Genomic DNA, 10,943 nt, shown 5'->3' with positions numbered 1-10,943 from the left:
AAACACTCAGTGAGGCAATCCTCCCATCTACTGGGCTATACACACAAGCAATAAGATCTCTACATGCCACAAACAACAATCAATAAAACAAACCAGGCAATATACATAGCATGCAACGACCATCGTAACTGAGCAAGGGGTGTCGACCGACACTGACTATCTGGTGTCGACCGACACCCTGCCCGACACTCCCGAAAACCCTAGTTTGCGTCGACCTACACCTCCACATGGCATCGTTCGATACTCGCTAAAGTCCCGAGCCGTCCTCGCGTTGGTGTCGACCGACACCCCAACTGGTGTCGACCGACACCGATGCCGAGCAGCGATTTCTCTCGATCAGAAACTCCGAATCTCGCCTCCAAGCTTCTCCAATCCGCTCCTTGCACTCCCAGAAGCCAAACCCAGCCCAGACAGCAACGAAATATCATAGAGGACTCAAAGAAACAACCACATAAGCACCAAATCACATAGAATCTAGAGATCTTAGCTTAGATAAGCCATGGTCATGCACTCACCTTAAGAACAAGAAGTTTGGATTGAGAAACGTGGAAAGCAACACCTCCAGAAGCTTCCCCTTCGATTCCAGCAACAGCTAACCCTCCTACAGCCTCAGATCTCTCCAAAATCACCAAGAACAAACCCAGAAAATCTCAGGAACGTTTTCTCTCTGACTCTCTCTTTTTCTCTCTAAGCGGCGACCAACAAAAAATGAGACTCTGAAACCCTTGACTCGTCCTTAGACCCTTAACACACGATTTAGGGATTTAAATCAAACCAAACCGAACCAATTCGGCAATTAAATCAAACCCGACCAAACCGGAAAAACATGGTGTCGATCGATGCCACCAAGGGTGTCGATCGACACCCACACCAAAAATACACAAATTGGTTCGCGGGCGTTACAATTCTCCCCCACCAATATGGATTCGTCCCCGAATTCCGCAATACCGTCCATCTGCCAAGGACCTCCGTGCCACCATCTGCACGGCCCGCACGTCCCCAGACCGGACTAAACACCGTCAGCCAAGGTTTCCTGTGCCACTGTCGCAACAGCCCGCACACCCCCGACTGACCCTCGAGGTCTCTCTCTAGCCAATATAATCGCATCATAAACACTATTTGTTCACAACTCAGTGCTTCCCCCGTCCGTGTTCGCAACCATCGAATCATGCCGGCTCGCTATCAGGCCAACCGCCTTAAGCTACGGCATCCAGGAAGTCACTCACACACACACACACACTCCCCCCGCTCTCAGGTCGCAACCTTCGAGTCATACCGGCTCACTGCCAGGCCACAGCCTACAGCTACGGTATCCAGGGAGTCTCACGCTCCCACTCCCCCCGCTCTCGGGTCGCAACCCTCGAGACATACCGGCTCACTGCCGAGCCGCGGCTCACGGCTACGGTATCCAGGGAGCTTCACATATCCCGCTCTTGGGTCGTCACCCTCAAGCGCGCTCTCGGATCGTCATCCGAAGCAACATACCACTCCCACTCTCTGGCCACAAAGTCCATCGAGCTATCGGTATCACGTGAGTTAGGCTCGCACGGCCTTGAGCAAAAACAAACACTGATGCCAACGAGTATCTCCCGGCTAGATCTACCTCACATTTCCACAAAACATTCCCATTTTAGAAACTTTCTATTTATGGAAACCTTCCTTTTGTGGAAACTTTCTATTTATGGAAACTTTCCAAAAATAGAAACCCGAGCTATTTCTCTTTTCCCATGACAACAACAGTCAAACATAAAGAAAAATACTCATCTTATTAATCTCAAAATGTCATAATCGTTACAATCTCAACGAAATTACATCAGAAAAACCAAAAATACAACAACCGGAGCCAACAACCCGCATCCCGAGCACCACCTCATCTTGATACTTAGTCGCACAACCAACCACCCAAAGCGACCAAATATCAAGAGAGATGGGCTGGAATACTCCGTACCCGCTCCAGCCACGGACTACAACTCGGACCCGGCTAGACAAGCTCAAGTCGCGGTCTGCTTCTCGAACCACTTCTTAAACCTTGCCTTCATCCTCGCCTCGGGCTCCCAAGTCTGCTCCTCTACTCCGTCACAGTCCCACAGGACTCTCATCAAAGGAATCTTCTTCTTCCGAAGTTCCTTGACTCTCCTCTCGAGCACCCTCAATGGTCTCGCCTCCAAAGTCATGTTAGGCTGAAGATCCTCAGGAATCTTAGCCAACAACTGATCACCCTCGTGAAGACACTTCCTCAGCATCGACACATGAAATACCTTGTGGAACGCACGCATAACCTCAGGCAACTCCAGCCTATATGCCACTGGTCCCACCCGCTCAACCACTCTGAACGGACCCATGTACCTCGGACTCAACATAGTCTCTGTCAAAGACCTGTTCGGACCCTGCAACATGGCCATCTTGAGGTACACTCTATCACCAACCTGAAACTCAAGATCCTTTCTCCTCCTATCAGCATAACTCTTCTGCCGATCCTGAGCTTCCTTCATGTTCAGCCTCAGAACCCGGATCTTCTCCGAGGTCTCCTGAACAAAATCTGCACCAAAGATGCTTCTCTCCCCCACCTGAGTCCAACACAACGGTGTACGACACGGCCTCCCATATAAAGCCTCATAAGGAGCCATCCCAATACTAGCCTGGTAACTGTTGTTATAAGCAAACTCCACCAAGCTCAAGTGATCTGCCCAATGACCACCCCAATCCAGCACACACATCCTCAATAAATCCTCAAAATCTGGATCGTCCTCTCTGATTGACCGTCCGTCTGAGGATGATAGGCTGTACTCATATGCACCTTCGTGCCCATCTCTGCCTGAAACGCCCTCCAGAACACTGAAGTGAACTTGGAATCTCTATCAGACACAATACTAGCAGGCACACCATGCAATCTGACTATCTCCCTCACATACTTCTTGGCCAAAACCGCTGCTCCATCAGTTTTCTTGATGGCCAGAAAATGTGCAGACTTAGTCAAACGGTCCACAATGACCCAAATAGCATCAAACGTCCTCGACACCGGCAATCCCACCACGAAGTCCATCGTGATCAAATCCCACTTCCACTCAGGAATAGGCAAACTCTGTAGTAAACCACCAGGAACCTGATGCTCCGCCTTCACCAGCTGGCAAGTATCACACTTCGCCACCCAGTCAGCTACGTCCTTCTTCATCCCGACCCAGTGATAATACCGCTTGAGATCACGGTACATCTTGGTCGCCCCTGGATGAATAGAGAACTTGCTCGAATGAGCCTCTCTCAGTATCTCCTGCCTCAAATCCTCACCCTTGGGCACACAGATCCGACCATGCACAAGGATAGTACCATTAGCAGAAACCTGATACTCTGCACCCGCAGCCTTAGAGGCATTCACCAGCCCCTCATCGCTCTCCTGAGCTAACCTCACTCTACTCAACAGATCTGCTCTATCAGCTGCCTCCAAACCCAAAGGTTCCTGTGAGATAGCACACAAACTCAATGCACTAATCTCACCTACCAATGCCTCCATATCCTGCTCCTGAGCCGAAGCCACCCGCTTCCGACTCAAGGCATCTGCAACCAAATTAGCTTTACCAGGATGGTAGGCTATATCCAGATCATAATCCGCTACCAACTCCATCCAACGCCTCTGCCTCAAATTCAGCTCAGGCTGAGTAAAAATGTACTTCAGACTCTTGTGATCTGTAAATACCTGTACCTTCCCACCATACAGATAGGATCTCCAAATCTTAAGAGCAAAGATCACTGCTGCCATCTCCAAATCATGAGTGGGATAATTAGCTTCATGCTTCCGCAACTGCCGCGAAGCATAAGCTATAACCTTCCCCTGCTGCATAAGTACACAACCCAACCCCACTCTAGAAGCATCTGTATACACAACATAAGGCTCGTCCTGCTCAGGCAGTGCTAACACCGGCGTGGTAGTCAACATCTGCTTGAGACTTGCAAAACTCGCCTCACACTCCGGTGACCATACAAATGGAACATCCTTCCCTGTAAGCTTAGTCATCGGCTGTGCCATACTCGCAAAACCCCGAACAAACCTCCTGTAGTAACCTGCTAACCCTAGGAAACTCCGAATCTCAGTGGCACTCTGCGGCCTCGACCACTCCTTGATGGACTGAATCTTCTCTGGATCCACTGAAACTCCCTCAGCTGAAACAATATGACCCAAGAACCCCATCTCACGCTGCCAGAAACTGCACTTACTCAGCTTAGCAAACAACTTCTGCTCCCGCAGCTTCTCCAACACTGCTCTCAGATGTACTGCATGCTCCTCAGGACTCTTAGAATATACAATGATGTCGTCGATAAAAATGATGACTGACACGTCCAGAAACTCCTGGAACACGCTGTTCATCAATCTCATAAACGCAGCTGGCGCGTTTGTCAACCCAAACGGCATCACCACAAACTCGTAGTGCCCATATCTCGTCCTGAAGGCCGTCTTCCTCACATCTGCCTCATGAATAGGAATCTGATGATATCCTGATGCCAAGTCGATCTTGGAGAACCAAGTAGCACCCCTCAACTGATCCAACAACTCATCAATCCTCGGGAGAGGGTACTTGTTCTTCACAGTAACTCGGTTCAAACCCCGATAGTCAATACACAAACGAAAACTCCCATCCTTCTTCTTGACAAACAACACCGGAGCTCCCCACGGTGAACAACTAGGACGGATAAAACCCTTACTCAACAAATCCTCCAGCTGCTTCTTCAGCTCTGCCATCTCTGCTGGAGCCATCCTGTAAGGAGCCTTGGATAACGGCATCGTCCCCGGTTCCAGCTCAATAGTAAAAGGATCCGACCGAGATGGTGGTAATCCCTGCAATGACTGGAACACATCCTCAAAGTCCTCCACAACCGGAATACCGCTAACCGTAGACTTTCCCACTGACTCTGGCATAGATATAGTAACCAGATAAGCCTCACGGCCCTTCTCGATCATCTTCCCTGCCTGAACGACTGAGATCACGAGACTCCCCGAAGTCGGTCTAATACCCTGAAAAACCAACTTCCCTCCTGGACGCTCAAACTCCACTCTACCCCGATAGCAGTCCAAATGCACCTTATACCGATGCAACCAATCCATACCAAGAATGACATCATACAACTCCACTAGACTGATAAGCAAATCCGCTGGCCACGGCTCTCCTGCGATCTGAATATCAACTCCTCCAGCTCGTCCAACAACCCTCAGGAACTTGCCTCCCGCAACTCTGACAACTCCTGAACGCTCTCCAGAATCCCCTCTGATCCCCGCACTCTCGGCACACTCCGGAGTAATGAAGCTATGAGAAGCTCCAGAATCAAACATAACATGAGACTTAAACCCGCCCACCAACAAGGTCCCTACACAAATCTCACGTGTTGAGAACCTAACACTTGACCACAAGCAAAAACAAATATAATCTGAACTATTGAATTGACTAAGTTCGAATCTCAGAAGTTATACCTGTGATCGCTCCTGCACTAGTGCCACCGGGCTCCTGGGTCGAGTACACCTGAGTCGTCGGCTCAATCCAACCCACCGGCTGCACACCGTGCTGCACACCCTGCTGCACCCCTGGCTGAGCTCCAGCCTGCAACACTGCTACTGCCCTCTGCTGCAACTTGGGACAACGAGGCTTGATATGCCCCGTCTCTCTGCAGTAGTAACACACCCGAGTATCTGTCCGCGGCTCCGTCACCGCCCGCTGCTCTGTCACTGCCCGCTGCTCACCTCTCTGTGGACAGCTAGACACCTTGTGGTCCCTACTACCACACCCAAAGCACTTCGCACCCCTGTGCCTCGATCTCTGCATAGCATCGAACTTCCTCTTCTGCCCCTGCGCAGGCTTGCCGCCCTTGCTAGGAACAGAAAGCGCCTGAGACTGCTGTGGCTGCACCGAAGAACTGACCACAACCACCTGTGACCTCAAGTCATCCTCTATCCCAGATGCAACCTCAACCAGCTCTGCTCTCGTAGCATAGCTCCTCACTCTGCACCGAGTCCTCAAATCATCCCGTAGAGCCAACAAAAACCTCCGCACCTGAGCCGCCTCTGGCTCCCATGCCCTGCCTGCATACCCCACAAGCCGACTGAACTCTGCATCCAGCTCCCGCACTGTACGGTTCCCCTGAGTCAGACCCAAGAACCGTGCCTCCATACGATCAAGAGCCTCCTGAGGAAAATACTTGGAGTTAAACTCCCCCACAAAATCTCCCCAAGACATACCCCTCTGCACCCTCCGTGCTGTCACCGACCTCCACCACACACGAGCATCTCCTGACAAGTAAAACACTGCCAGATCCACCCTGTACCGGTCGGGACACCTAAGCGAAAGGAAAATATCCTCCATCCGCTCTTTCCACTCATCCGCTACACTCGGATCGGTACCTCCTGAGAAATACCCTGCTCCCACATGCCGCAGCTGCTCCATCATCCGCACATACTGAGCATCCACTACCTCGGCCCCCGGCTGCACACCTGCCTGCAAACCCGCTGCAGGCTGCACCACTGGAACCTGTCCACCCCCCACTGGTGGCACTACTGGATCCTGCCCACCAACCACTGGCGGCACTACTGGATCCTGCCCACCACCCACTGGCGGCACAACTGCTGGAAGTCGCTGCAAAGCCTGAGCTACCTGAGCTAGCAAGTCCATCAAGACATCCTCCCTGCCCGGAGCACCCGCAGCTGCAACCCTCACACCCGGGGCAACACCGTGATCGACACCGGGCCCATCCGCCCTGCCGTCACCCAAACCAGCCTGGTCTCCAGACACACTAGGATGAACCTGTGACTCCGCCACCTCCTCGCTGGCCATGCTCTGGGTCACACTCACACTGGCCTCAGGAACCTGACCTCGTCCCCGACCCCGACCACGACCACGCCCACGACCACGACCACGACCAACAGCATCCTCACCCCTAACCATCTGTATCATCCAAGAACAGAAGGCTAAGCAAACAATAATTCTAATACACAAGAAACACAACTTACCGTGGAATCACCACACAGGCTCGAAGAGGATGTTCTAGGACTTCATGCCACACACAATTGCCAATCACACAATCAATTATAGCATGGAATCCTAAACATCAACAGCAAAAGCACAATGAACCCTAGACCTAGAACCGTAAGGGCTCTGATACCAAAATGAAACAACCCTTCCCGTTTTTTTTTTTTAATACCTTAATTTACTAGTGGTCCCATACCCACTAGCATCCTAACGTCAATCAATAACCGCGGATAATCAAATAAAACAAATTCCATTAAACCCAAAGAATTCCAACATTCAAATCCAATAACCAATAACGCCAATCAAATAAAGAGATAACCAACAACTAACATCCTACAATGTTCCTTTGACTTAATCTAGCAACCTAACAACAGCTAGACCACAATCAATCAAGTCTCTAGAACATCCTCCTCTTCATTGCCTTTGATTCCACGATCACACTTTGCCTTTACCTGCACCACAAACACAAATTGAGATGCATGAGTATTTGATAAACACTCAGTGAGGCAATCCTCCCATCTACTGGGCTATACACACAAGCAATAAGATCTCTACATGCCACAAACAACAATCAATAAAACAAACCAGGCAATATACATAGCATGCAACGACCATCGTAACTGAGCAAACCGAACCAATTCGGCAATTAAATCAAACCCGACCAAACCGGAAAAACATGGTGTCGATCGATGCCACCAAGGGTGTCGATCGACACCCACACCAAAAATACACAAATTGGTTCGCGGGCGTTACAATTCTCCCCGACCAATATGGATTCGTCCCCGAATCCCGCAATACCGTCCATCTGCCAAGGACCTCCGTGCCACCATCTGCACGGCCCGCACGTCCCCAGACCGGACTAAACACCGTCAGCCAAGGTTTCCCGTGCCACTGTCGCAACAGCCCGCACACCCCCGACTGACCCTCGAGGTCTCTCTCTAGCCAATATAATCGCATCATAAATACTATTTGCTCACAACTCAGTGCTTCCCCTGTCCGTGGTCGCAACCATCAAATAAGGAAAATGAGAATAATCAGAATCATATGGAGAAGGAAAAGAGTGTTGTGCAAGCAAAGCCGATCGTGTTTGGTGCCGCGTGCGAAGGGAGTAGTAGGGAAGCGCGTGCGACCGTCAAGGAGAAGGGGAAAATTTCAAAAAAAAAGGGAATGGGGGCTAATGGACCAAAGCCCAATAGTTCGAAAGTTATCAGGCCTACAAGGGGACTGGTTTATGGCCCAGTAAAGGGAGATATTGATTTCTCAGGTACTGGAAAAAGGTTACGGGTGGAGGAAGACGGTGTTGGGAGACCGGGGGTTCCTTCACCGGAGCGGTTGGAGATCCGGTGAGCTTAGACTTGGGATTGAATGGGTTGCAGGATGATACAGTGGTATTGCCAAGAACGGAAGATGACCATCGAGAGATCCAAATGGAGGTGCAGAGTGGTTTACAGGAGAGTGAAGTGGGATCTCGCGTCGCTTAGCGGTTTTCCCCGGTGATTTTCGTGATTTTGTATCTCGTAATGAATTGCATTATGTGGAATTGTCGGGGGCGAATAAACCCAATTTTTGAAGGTCGATTCAATATATTTTGAAGAAATACTCATGCCGAGGGGGATCGAGCGAGTCGGATTTGCCAAGGTCTTGGTTTCGAGAACTCATTCCGGGTTGATGCTATAGGTCAGAGTGGTGGGCTATGGTTGTTATGGAGGACATGGATCGGAGATGTGGAGATAGTGGTGTCCACGAATCAGTTTATTCATGCGAAAGTTGTGAATGGTGTCGATGTCGTGAATTGGATAGTGGTATATGCTGCACCCACGGCTACTCGACGAAGTGGGTTGTGGAATCAGTTACAAAGTGTGGTACAGGGAGCGGATGGTCCGGTGTTGATTGGTGGTGATTTCAACACCATTGTCAGGATAGATGAGCGCTCTGGAGGGAATGGTAGGTTGTTGGCTGATTCATTGGCTTTTGGTGAGTGGATTAGTGATTTATCTCTTATTCATATGGGCTTCCAAGGAAATAAGTTTACCTGGAAAATCCCTTTGATCGATCGAAAAAAAAGAAGATGGCGGATCAGCTGCGGCGGCTATTGGAAAGCGGAAAGCTGACGGACGAACAATGCCTTTCTATTATGAGGGGATTAGTTTTCGATAAAGAAAACCCAAATAGATTCGACAACCGGAAATCTCTGGTGCAGTTGTTGGACTTGCGGAATTGAACTGAAGAAGTATGGGGTCCTCTTTTGCGCCACTTTCATGAAGAAGAAGATGTGGGTTACCTTCCCCAAAGAGATGATAGTCAGGTAGGTATAACTAGCCCTAATTTTTTTTCTTGGTCCCCCATGGCGATATTGTAATTTGTAATTCTTTTTTTTATATTGGGTTTAGGGTTTCGATTTCGATCCTGACGTTCGTATTCCACGTATTTACGGGATCTCACCATTTTATTTTTGGCGAAGAAGAAGAACCACCTGCCGAAATGGCTCTCTACGGCCGGTTGGGAGTTCATTGGTTCAACTTTGAGAATAATAGGAACTTGGAGTTCATACGCATACCTAAATTGAATACCGATCATCCCTTTGCTACGACTTACTATATTACTGTCGACGTTAAAGATGTTGATGCTGCTGCTGATCATTCTCTCACTTTGCAAACTATGCTCAGAAGACCTTTATTCATTGACGAGTTTATTCTCTACATGGAACACTGCCGAATCAAACCCACACCAGTGGAAAGAGATACTAATGGCTTTAAATTCTTCCATAGTTTTGTGCCAGATAAGTTTTACCAATGACCTATGCCTGCTTTTTTGTCGGAGCCACCAGAAGATGCTGCTGATGATGATGCTATGAGATTCTACGAGGTTCCGGACATGGACATTGATAAATATGATTGGCTTCTTCTATATGCCGAGTTTGCACTTTTCCATGTTTGCGAAAAGGCTGGATCTCATTCTTTCCTGCCAAAGGAGATTGAGATGAAGAAGGTACTTGTGGAAACCCTAGAAACTCATGTTGAGCCGTCTCTGAAGCTCAAGTCTATGAATGCTATCTTCCACATCAGCTTCAGGACCAACAGTTACGACCCCACTTTTGTAGTAAGGAGAACTACTGATCGGGTTCCAGGACATATGTTCCTCGAAGTCGATTGCCGCAAAGAAACGGGACGTTGCTTCTCTCGACAAGTTGAGGATCAATAGAAAGGAAGCAGTTTATATAGCTTTCAAGTAACGACAACTAGAATATTTCTTTATTAAATTTATGAATGTTCCTCAGAGCAATTGTAGCTATATTGTTTAATAAATCAAATAAGCTTCACGTTTTGTCTTAACAAAAAATTAGAGAGGAATATGTCTTTGATAACCACCCCTTACCATATTTCATATTTGAATATGCATACTTTGAAGTTGTCAATTTAAACTCGACATCAAGTAAAGAAGTTTCTTTCTGACTTCTCTTTCACTCAATTTGTAAACATGAGCTAGTTCTTGAGTATCTCTCCCTCTTGTTTGGTTTTGTTTAAAGATATTGTAACGAGATATAAGAAATTATAAACTAAAGATGTCGTCGACATATAAAATTTGAAATATTGATTAGTGAGGGATTTTTTTTTTTTTGTGTGACTTTCCTATGCAAAAGATAAATTACATAGCTATTTTTTAGTTTTATTATCTACAATATAATGTTCCCTGTTATTATCTGTCATCTACTAATAAAGTATACTTTCTTCGATATTTAAACTTCACGAATTACGTTTCGTACGTCCGTACCCTTTTCTGACCCAACCGCGCATGTGTGATGTGCCCACTGGCCACTGCCCAATATCCATCCACACGAGTACCCGACCCGTCGAGCCTCTTTGAACCAGTTTAATATGAACCAGTTTTAATGATCAAAACTAAGAAAGTGTAATTCGTATTATGATCTCCTCATCT

The 10,943-nt window shown here is 48.3% G+C and overlaps 1 pseudogene; it reads left to right on the top strand.

Moving 5' to 3' along the window:
- Positions 1–9,075: 9,075 nt before the first annotated feature.
- LOC104759429 (UPF0725 protein At3g44770 pseudogene) lies at positions 9,076–10,208 on the top strand (annotated as a pseudogene).
- Positions 10,209–10,943: the final 735 nt, after the last annotated feature.

The sequence above is a fragment of the Camelina sativa genome, chromosome 17, assembly GCF_030686135.1.
Source record: "Camelina sativa cultivar CO46 ecotype springtype chromosome 17, ASM3068613v1".
NCBI lineage: Eukaryota > Viridiplantae > Streptophyta > Magnoliopsida > Brassicales > Brassicaceae > Camelina > Camelina sativa.
The sequence above is the reverse complement of the archived record's forward strand: the minus strand, read 5'-3'. Positions and strand labels throughout refer to the sequence as shown.